This window comes from Syngnathus floridae, chromosome 10, assembly GCF_059516105.1.
Source record: "Syngnathus floridae isolate MCC-2025c chromosome 10, RoL_Sflo_1.0, whole genome shotgun sequence".
Taxonomy (NCBI): domain Eukaryota; kingdom Metazoa; phylum Chordata; class Actinopteri; order Syngnathiformes; family Syngnathidae; genus Syngnathus; species Syngnathus floridae.
This window is the reverse complement of record NC_142422.1, coordinates 5,073,467-5,084,510: the sequence shown is the minus strand read 5'-3', so window position 1 is coordinate 5,084,510 and position 11,044 is coordinate 5,073,467. Positions and strand designations below refer to the sequence as shown.

Here is an 11,044-nt window from a genome sequence, read left to right as displayed (position 1 = left end):
TATTATTAATATCTTGAGAGACCTAAAATAATGAATATATGTGGAAAAAAATATTTTATTATATTATTTTATTATAATTTTATTATATACAGATAATGGATGGATGGATATATACATATTTTTTATCTTATTTTTATTATTATATAAAATACTATATACAGGTATATATATGTATATATATACTATATATATAAATAGTAGTTTATATAATAATAAAAATATATGAAAATCTATCTATCTATCTATCTATCTATCTATCTATCTATCTATCTATCTATCTATCTATCTATCTATCTATCTATCTATCTATCTATCTATCTATCTATCTATCTATCTATCTATCTATCTATCTATCTATCTATCTATCTATCTATCTATCTATCTATCCATCCATCCATCCATCCATCCATCCATCCATCCATCCATCCATCCATCCATCCATCCATCCATCCATCTATCCATCTATCTATCTATCTATCTATCTATCTATCTATCTATCTATCTATCTATCTATCTATCTATCTATCTATCTATCTATCTATCTATCTATCTATAGATAGATATAGTGAGTGAGCCGACAGACTTTTTTTCTCCCTTTCTCAGAAGCGAGTACCAAGAACACAACAACAGACTTTTAGACTGTCTCGGTGAATACAAATGGCAAATTAGCAGGGGTATAATCACAAATGCTGTGCATGAGCTCTTGCAAATAAGAATATTTAACTGTCCTTCTTTGTACACTCGAATACATTGTGCAGAGCATCATTTTGTTCCTCTCCGTTAGTGGCCATGCCAGTGCAGCACATCTCGATATTAAGGGTCTTGTTTGGGTGATTACCGAGAACGTCACAGTCAAGAAAGACTAATCCAGACACTGTGGAGAAGCGTCAGTCTTAATTAACCTCACACTGTTTCACATGCATTAGCGCTCACACGACAGAACAGCGAGTACCTAGAGTAAGATCAAACGAGGATGCGGCTGCCAGACAAATAAGAGTCTGGTTAATAATGCTCATCGTCTGTGTCAGCTTTTATTCACTTTGATCTTATTAACATTTGGAAAAGACGAGGCGAGGAGATGAGAGACGCGCTTGCCTTTTCGGAATCGGCTGCTGATTCAGTGCCTCGCTCATGGTCATAACCATTTCTGTGTAATGAAGCTACATTTTGTGGAAACTTTTTAGCTAATATTTTTTTCTTCTGTGCAAGTTCAGTAAATAAATAATTTTGACATGGAAAAATGAAAGGCCCAGTACTAAGACAGGACTTTTGTAGACTCATTTAGTAATTGCTAGATGATTTATGTCCTACAATATTCAAATTCAGAGATTGTAGCACCCCAAATTCAAATCTTGGCACTGGAGCACCTTTGCATGTGTTTATCAGAACAGGTCAGGAAAAAGGTAAAAGCAGCTAATCCCAAAAACAGCACAATAAGTGTGACAATAACTCAGAGTGGCAGCGAGTTTCCTCCGGAGGTTTTCAATGTGGTTTATAAAAGTCTGCTTCATTTCAACCACAGCGGGAGATAGTGTGCAATGCCTGCAGGCAATGTGTCGCACCTTCATGTAACACCCTAGAGGAATAGAAAAACTGGGGGGGGGGAGGGCTGGGGGGAGACTGGGTCATGTATGTAAATCTTGGCGTCTTCCAATTGTGATGCAATTCTGCATGCCATACATAAAGAGTGCGGAAAGTTTATTACGTGCATCAGACAGTCTGTGCCCCGGAGCAAACTTGAAAATTCCTGACATCATTGCATAGCATGAACACAACGTCTCAAATCAAAGTATTTACATAAAATAGGTGCATCAGTGAAAGTGGATTTGAGGCTGGGACTTGGACTCTTTGGCTCTGTAGTAGAAATAAGTGTCAGACTCAGTGCACCAAAACTGTTGAATATTAATTTTGTGTTTGTTCTATTATAGCTGAAACAAACATTTTCTATTCCGAGAGAAAAGCATTATCTATTAAGCATAGGAGTTGCAGTCACGCAAAGTGTGGGCTTTATTGCCCCGGGACTGTACTCTGAAGCAATTCAGCTAAATTAGCATAGCTGCTATGAAAGTATATGCAATGATACTAATCTGGAGGCAATTGTGAAAAATGTCGAATAATCATTAGTTTCAATAATGATGTTGATAAAGGAATTTATGCTGGGACTGCAGAAGACTTTGTTTTGGAGTTAAGACTAATTGTGTCCCTCCTCTGAACGTTCATACTCAAAATACAGTGAGTTTGTGTTTTTTTGGCGAGGGATATATTTCGTTTTCCATGTGAAATGCTGTTTCGATTGTTTGTGAAAAAAAAAAAAAGCTTATGAAGCTTGGCGATTGATTTAAAACAGGGGCGTCAAACTCATATATATATATTATATACAGTATATGCAACAATTTGATGAATAACTAGTTTTAAAATCAGGGACTAGTAAAAACTGTTCAAATATTTTAATATGGTACTAAAACTTGCCGGCAATATCTTTATGTTTTTATCGTGAAGACAATTTGTAATTTTAGTATTAACATAATTTGATGTACAATTTGTCTTTGCGGGCCAAATAAAATTATGTTAGGGGGCCGTATCTGGCCCCCAAGCCTTAGGTTTGACACCAGTGGTTTAAAGCCTTAGTTGGTTGTCTGTGTTGTCTGCCAGATCCCAAATGACTGAATGTCTGCAAGGAACATGTGAATGAGGTGAGAATAGAACTGACGTGGAAATAAGGTGAAGAAAATAAGGAAGCAGCGGGAGTACTGCGAGATGTGTGAGGAGTACCCATCAAGGCACATAAAAGAAGAGAATGCTCCATGATGGGAGCACTCTCCGCAATTGAGTAGGAAGTGTCCCTGTTTGTTGAGACGGCGCCAATAAATGTGACGCATTGAACATGACTGGATAAGAGGTCCAGATCCGATGAAAGAATTAAAGTAGCAATGAGACGGCTCCAGATCACGAAGCGAAATAACAAATGTTCAAATAGTTCGAAGACGACAGGAAGTACAAAGAGATTATATTCCCCCCTTGAATAAAATCTACACAGTCAAATAAATTAACGGAGGCCAGCCATTTATTATCGCTGTAATCAGTTTCAAAGTGCAGACCGCAGACTGGACCAACAAGACAAATTGCACATTGCTAACAATCAGGGCGGCTGAAAATGGCCAACACTCCTGCTATGATGGTCTGGCAATCCTGAATGCACCTGCGGCCCAGCCAGCTCTGTAAAATTAGCACTTAGCGCAAAGCCATTTGCAGAGGAACAATATGGAGAGAGAGGAAACAGTGCCCACAGTTACTGGGAATGGATAAAAGAAGGATGCTAAGATGGACTGCAGTGCAAAAAGGTGTTAACTATATATTCCACTGTAATCATCAATGTAATTTAGCTCATAGAGAAGCAGGTGGGCTGAGTGCAAAAACAAATAAATAAACAGAAGACACTAAAAGCCACTTTGCAAAAAAAAAAAAAACACTTTCAGGATAATTACGGCAGGTATTTTTATGCTATTAAACATTGCTGTGGCTGGAGGAAAAAGTCTTTGGAGGCGGGGTTAGAGATATCTGGGCAAATGAAGCTTCAAGATGATTCATGAAGCAGTTGTGTCATTTCAGTTCCTTAGTTCTTCATGAATCATTTTTCATCATCAAACATACAGAACATTTTTACCCTTTCAGCTTTGTGTGAACAGTTTGTTTTGTTTTCCAACATTAATGTGCCCCAGTGTACAAAACAAGAGCAATAAAACATTAAAAACACCAGAACCCTGACCTAAAATATATTGACAATGTGGGGGAGATAAAATTACAAATTTCTTTTCCCATATTACTCCCAGTCTTCCAGTTCCAGGAAGCAGGTGAGAGTTTGCCTTCAAGATGAATGTGTTTCCTTACAGAAGATTGAGTAAGCAAGACCTAATTCTCCAAGGCATCTTCAGATTTTAAGGAGGCCGCTGTGTTCATGCGTTAGTGTGTTGTTTTGACTCTCACTTTACAAACAGACACACTCACAGGACACATTTGATGTTATGATTCCCTCCACAGGCCAGAAAAAAAAAAAGGTGATATATGTTAACAGCTGTCATACACTGTCGGGTGACCCTTTGGGCAAGAAAGATTTTTTATGCGATAAAATGTTACTAGCTTTGTGATTTGAACGCATCTGTCACTCAAGCAGTCCATCCATTTTGATTTTAGAATGTTTGTCATGTTTTCCTGTCAACGATCAGCCCATCCGTTCATTCATTTCTTCATCCATCTGCCCAATTGTTCATCCATCTATATATGGATGGAAAAAAAAATTAAAATAGGGACATTCTTGAACAGATTTGCCCTTCGTCTGCATCTTACAGAAAATGTTTCGCAATCTTCCCGGCATTTATTAAATAGTTCAACTGAAAATATGCAGTATTTACTGCTGATATGATTTTTCGAGCATGAAAGATAAAAACACTTCACTCTTGATCATTGACATTATAACTTAGCTAACTTGGCAAAACTGGCTAGTGTCCATAACGCTAGTTTCTCAAACTTGACAGATTGGCCTTTTTTTTTTTTTTGAAAGTTTAAATAAGTGCATGTAAGAGGGTCATGCAGAGAGTCTTCATTAATCTAGCAAAACATGTTTTAAGGGAAGAAGCTGATGCCTTCAAGGCATATTGAGGATTTTTCTTTTAATTCTGGACCTCGTGTACTTTTTCATTTGATACCTTCTGTTTGAAATTGCACCTCATTGCCAAGCTGTGTATGCGCCGTATGAATATGAAGAAGAAGAAGCAGAATCAATATTGCTCAAGACTTTGGCTGCAATAGCGCCGAACAATGTTGCACCGGTGTTATCTCAGGATATGACACCAAGTTATTATCTTCGACACAGAGGAGACAAGCAGGATTAAAGCAATCTCTGGGCCTGTTTAATGTAAAGGCACCTGGCGAACGGGCGAGGATCGGATTTGTCTCCCCGCTGGAATGTAATTTTGTGCCTTTGACAGAAGCTAATTCAATCGCACGGTGCCAAGTAACAGTACGCCGTGCGCCCAAATTCATTGTGCTCACTATAAGCGAATGTGAAAATAGGAGCTGGGTGCAAAAGAAGGCAAACAAGAGACAAAGATAGACTTGGAGCGGAGAGGCTGGTGAGGAGAATGAGTCTGGCAGGCGGATGAACACATACGTTACTCCGCTTATCCTTTGAGCCAGATATGGAGAAAGACCGTGCACCTGTCAGCTTCGTTCAATCTGAAAGACACAATGGATACACAAATCGTGTATACACACGTTTACATGGGGTTGGTGTGTATGCAAGTGGCATGCTGTAACGGGATTTAAAACAACAACTGCCGTACAAAACTCCATTCATGTGTGGACTACGGTTACTGACGGGATATATTCTTCTGTGTGCTTAAGTCAGATCCTCCCACTGACTTAAATGTGTCATTTATGCACCTTCATGGAATGTACGTACTCTAGGTGGAGTAAATTTTGAATGATGGCGTTCCTTGTCATTCGATTGGGCAGTCCAGTAAGTCCAGTGAGGGTGAAACATTGTATTGTATGTTTTGAGTCATTGCAAGGGAAAAGGACAAAATTGAGAATGGGAACGCTGCAGGGCGGTTTTGTAAATAATTCGGAAATTGCGATCCAGTCACTGTACAAGCGGCATAAAGTCGGCGGAAATTGGAAATTCAAATGTTCAGGTTATTATTACCTTCACACATAGAGTTCTGTTCCTATTCAATTTTCTGATTAAAAAAAAAAAAGGTGAAAAAAATTGTTTCTGAACTTGCATTTCATCCCTCCTTGAAGTGTTTTCATTCTAAAATAATCAGGTTGTAACCCACAGAGGACTCCGAATCGAATTATTGGGCAGACTCTATTCAAGCTGTCTGGCTGACCATGTCTGTTAGCTTTAAAGCAATTGAAAGGCCTTTGCAAAGTTTCATTTCTGTCACCGACGTTGCATCAATATTATACAATATATTCTTTTACTACCACCCACGGCGCCACCACATCTGCTTCAAAGCAAGTTCGGATGCCGGAACTGCATGACGTCAAAAAGTCAGCTACGTCTCATCAGCGGAGCATTCACGGCATTTCACATATTGTGATTTAACAGACTTGTTCCCAAATTAAATCAATTCATTTTTCTAAACATCTCTGGGGGTGCTCTGAAAATGGACCTGATGGTGTTTGTGGAAAAGCCAAAATTGCCCATGGTAGGTGTGATAGGTTTGTGTCATTAAAAAAAAAAAAAAAAGTTTGTGGCATCATATTAATAATGGAGACTATTATTGGTGACATAGATGCAAAAAGTATTGAGCAAACACTTTGAATTTTAATGTACGTGATTTCTTATTTTTCCTTTTTTAAATACAAAAAAAATAAAATTAAATAAATCTGCAAAAATTAAATGTACGTGATTTCTTATTTTTCCTTTTTTAAATACAAAAAAAAATAAAATTAAACAAATCTGCAAAAATTAAATGTTTTTTGTGGAGGAAAAAAATAATGCATACAGCTTAATATAAAAAGTTGCAAAAATTAAGTCATAATCATTGAAGAAAAAGTAAACATTTACTGTAAAAATATTTATTTATCTATTTTATGTAAAAATATTTATAATATTTATTTATAATATTTATATTTCTCCTTAAGGGATTACAATGCGTATACTATAATCCATCCATATCATGATCCTTTGTCCCCCCCAGTATTTTTCCAGGGCCTGAGTCAGGTGATGGGCGGAGCCTCCAGCACACACCTGTACAGCAGCCCGAATAGCTAACTAGTTAATTTCTGGAGAGAAGAAAACTGGCTGTTGCTGTTTGCTAGTAATCCTGGTCAACCATGTGCTCATTCCAAGTTGCAATTATTCCCTTCCTTGTAAGTACTTTTGATTTTCTCTTCTTGTGTAGTCAGGATGACCTAATGTCAATTGTGTACCTTATCCCCGTTGAGTTGTTTTATTTTTGTTTTGCAATGATGTGTGTTTTTCCTTTTGCTGATGTACATTTCCATTTATATTCTTTTGCTAACTCAGATTTTCCAGATCCCTTGTTTGAATAAACATTGTATTTCTTTCAGTTATCTGGGATGTGGTCATGGGGGCAGCTTTAGCAATCTAGACTTCTATTCACTTTTTTTTTTTTTTTTCCCTCCAGCCTGGTTTGGAGAGATCCTTCATGCCCGAAACACCTCACCAGAAAGGAAACATCCTAAACAGATGCCTGAGCCACCTCATCTGGCTCCTCGATGCGAAGTAGCATCTTGACTCCCTACCAGATGCTCCTCACACTATCCCCGACGGAGATCCTTGCCTTCACACACTGCAGAGGTAACTCATTTTGGACACTCTATTGACTTTTAGACTTGGCATGTCATATTGCAGTATGATCCAATGAAGATGAAAAACATATTCATTTGAGTGAAAATGAAGCTGCCAAAATCACTAAATTGTATTCTGCTCTAATTTCAAAACTGAGCATAATATATTCATATGATCTATTGATCATTCATCTATAGTCAGCTGGAATAGGATCCAGCTCACTCATGCATGTACAATAATGAATGTAAGCACTATAGAAAATGGATGGATGGAATCTATTGATCAAGGCTAGCCACCAGAATATGTCATTAGAGTGCTGTACTTCTCATACAAAACTGTCTTAACTGGGTTTAAGTGAACTACTCTGGTAAAATTTACATTCTGTTCAAGTTAAAATTCAAATTGCAAACACAACCAGAACACTAGAGATGAAATCGTGATGAAACCGATCCAAAACTAATCCATCATGGCAAACACCAAACACTTGTCAGATCATCCCCTCAAGCTAAATATGTGCTCTTTCGACTGATCAAAGAGCTACAACCTTTTTATCTGACCGTAAATAGTCATTCCAGGAGGAAAGAAAAAAAAAACATGGTTGGACATTTAATTATTTAGGTGTTGAATTTTTATTTTTCATTTTTACTGAAAGCTGCTATGACAGCATTGAATGTCTGATGTCTGTTGCAGTTATTAAGGTTGCATTTTGTGACATCAAGTGAAAGGGCAAACTGCTGGGTGGGAATGAAGAATGAGTTGTTGAATTCAGAGATAAAGCTTCTACTAATTCTGGCTAAACATCTGGACTAACTAGTCCACAGAAAATCTCCCCTCAGCCACTAGGGCGTGCTGTTGCTGTGTGTAGAGTGGTTGGGTAGCTCGGTTCTCCTATTGAGACAGATGAGATGTGGCTTCAGCCTCAAACTGATTTAAAAGAAGCAATTGAATCTTTGTGGACTGTGATGGGTTACCCAGAGCACTGCAGAGGCGCACGTCGAAATAATGAGATGCATTTGTTTACCCCCCCTCCTCTTCGAACCCTCTTCCCGGAGAAGCATCTACTGACACTGCCTTTGCTCTCAATCTACTCAAGCCTGGACCATTCACCATATCACTTGTTGTGCTCCTGGCAACCAAACAAATCTTAAAGTAAGAATAATGATATGTACACAAATGAGGCAGGCAGGTATCTAATTTCGTCCTGGCTCGCTGGCCTATTCTTCTAATCTCTTGCTCACTCCATCATGTCTCATGTGGTTAACCCTCCCCACCCCCAAGTTCTTGCTGGCAGGCTTCTCCAAATGCAATCCTTCTTGACCACCAGAGTTTAACAACACAAGTGAGGATGGAAGGTGTGTTCCAGCTCATGCTGGAAATTACAGCCCCCCTCCATCCATCACGTCCACTCGGGCTAACCATGTGACCTAATCAGTCCAGTCGGGATGAACTTGACCACACACACACACAAGTTTGTGCACATTGTGATAGCAGAGGAGCTCACATCCTGTTCAATTTAGGAGACATGCACTCAGAGCAAATAAGAGAGAGCAAACATGCTGTTCTTTTAATTAACTCTTTCCCCCTCGCTCATTGTCAACTTGCCTGTCTGCTTTTTTTTTTTTTTTTTTTTCTCTTAAATCCGGTCGCCTGCGTTCCCTCAGTTTCCTGGCTGTTTTATTAAGGCGCACATGTGAAGAGGAAAAATAGAGAGGCATGCAAAGTCTGTTGAGACGAGAAACAGTGAGCCGCAAAATTCAATTCATTACACAAATACAGACGGATGGATAGATAAGGCAGATAAGAAGCAGATTAACAGGCACACATCAGTATGCATAAGCAGCTCTCCCCCCCCCTCGTCCTTTTTTTTGTTCCTCACTGCCTTCTCTATTTTCCACACACAAATAAAACTCAAGTGGACAGCACGCGCACACATGAACACACTGAGAGTCAAATGAATATGCACGCAGGGTCCATTTGTTCTGCTTTACTCGAAAGGCAGCCACCAGCATGTCAAGTTCATTTCCGCAGACGTATTACATAAAGATCAGCAAATAATATGGCCTCCAAAACATATGTCAAAGGAAATAATAAGATATGGACACCTCAGTGCTGTTAGTTAATAATAAAGCACATATTTAGTCGTGTGTAAAATGCACACACATACACTTCAATTTGAAAATACAATTTTTGGTGAAAATTTGACTTTCAGAATGCATTTTTCTTAGGTTTGTGACTCCGTTTTGGGCATAGCATTCATTCAGGGATCAACAAATGGATTTTACGGGAAGGTTTTCGCTTCTCTTCCTTACAAAAGAAAGTGAGTGGCAGCATTTCTTGTCAGTGAGTCACTTAACTCTTTGCCACTAAATGGCCTTCATCATGTGAGCCACCCATTTTTACTTATCTTGGCATTTCTAAGAAATCACAGAGTGCCATTGTTGGTGAGCTATTCATTGAACTAACCCAGGTTAGTCATGTGACCCTTGGGGGCAACCTGGTGCTTGCAGGCTCTGTGTTAGTGATCCCTGATTTATACCATTTAATCATTATAGCATCACACATTCAAAATATAGCACATTCTGGGCTTGTAATAAACACAATTTTTTTTTTATCATGTTATTTTTTCATGGGGTTATATTGGGCAACTATCAAATCGTTTCATGAGCAAAAAATCTCTGTGATGCTTGTGCCATCATTTATAAATTCTTCTATAATTCCTAACAGGGAATCCTGAAATGAAGCCTCATTATATTCTCTTTGAGTACTAAAGCCATTAGGCGTTGCTAAGATTAAAAAAGAAAAAATGCATCAGAGCCATGGTTCCTAAAATGTCCTTTAACTCCTCAAACAAAAAAATGCTAAGAAGCCTGAACATATGGGCGACATGTGCATGCATATCTCGGTAAAACCTAACTGGGCCAACTAGATGACTAAGACAGTCTAAAATGAGAGCACAGGGAAAATTATTTCGAATATTTTCACGAGGCATCCATGCAATGCTCTGAGGGAGAGTGCTGCTCATTAATAGGATTAAACGCTCGGGCTAATGGTATAAACCCAGACACGGGATGCGTCAGGTATGTGATTGGCAAAAAGGGAAGGGGAACTTTGAGCTGAGCACGGGGGTTTCAGTGGCTGGGCTAGAGGTTGTTATTGTCATGGATTACTCACTGGCACTTGATCTGCCTATTGCGGTAAGCCCCCATCTAAGCTCTGCAGGAAGGCAAAAACACACAAGAGGGATGTTGCACTGATGGAAATGTCTTGAAAACATCACTTTGTAAGCCTATGGATGAGGCTTATTGACATTTTTTTTGAGTGCTATTTACTGCCTGTGGTGATCCATCTTGAATTAGCTAGTCATGATGCCACTCCCGCTGACCCAAGAATCCAATTATACAAACGGCAATCCCGTTTTGTTTTTACACTCCGCCCCCTTTCTACTGCTGTATCTCCCCTCCATAAAGCGTTTATAGTGTTTTGATTTGATGTAGAGCTTGATGGGCCACGGTTGACTGGCCAGCGGTGCGGGGCCTCGGGAGCTGTAGTTCAATGACGGAGAAGGCCGTGGGGAACTCATCAGAGACGGTGCTCTTCAAAAGGACGCGCGGTTCTCCCGGTCCCAGTTCAGCACTAACACGAGATTGGATTCATCAGCTCATTATCAAGGCTCAGATTAGTCATGTATTTTGAATCAGTTGAGTCTGTGAGGTGGAACAAACGACC

General features: G+C 39.1%; 1 protein-coding gene across 1 annotated transcript in view; it reads left to right on the top strand.

Moving 5' to 3' along the window:
• kirrel2 (kirre like nephrin family adhesion molecule 2) overlaps positions 1-11,044 on the top strand; it is a 129,931-nt gene that overhangs the window by 20,701 nt on the left and 98,186 nt on the right. The window contains exons 2-3 of the mRNA XM_088388035.1: positions 6,705-6,876; positions 7,155-7,327. The gene's annotated coding sequence lies outside the window, so the exon portion shown is untranslated. The remainder of the gene's footprint in view (positions 1-6,704; positions 6,877-7,154; positions 7,328-11,044) is intronic.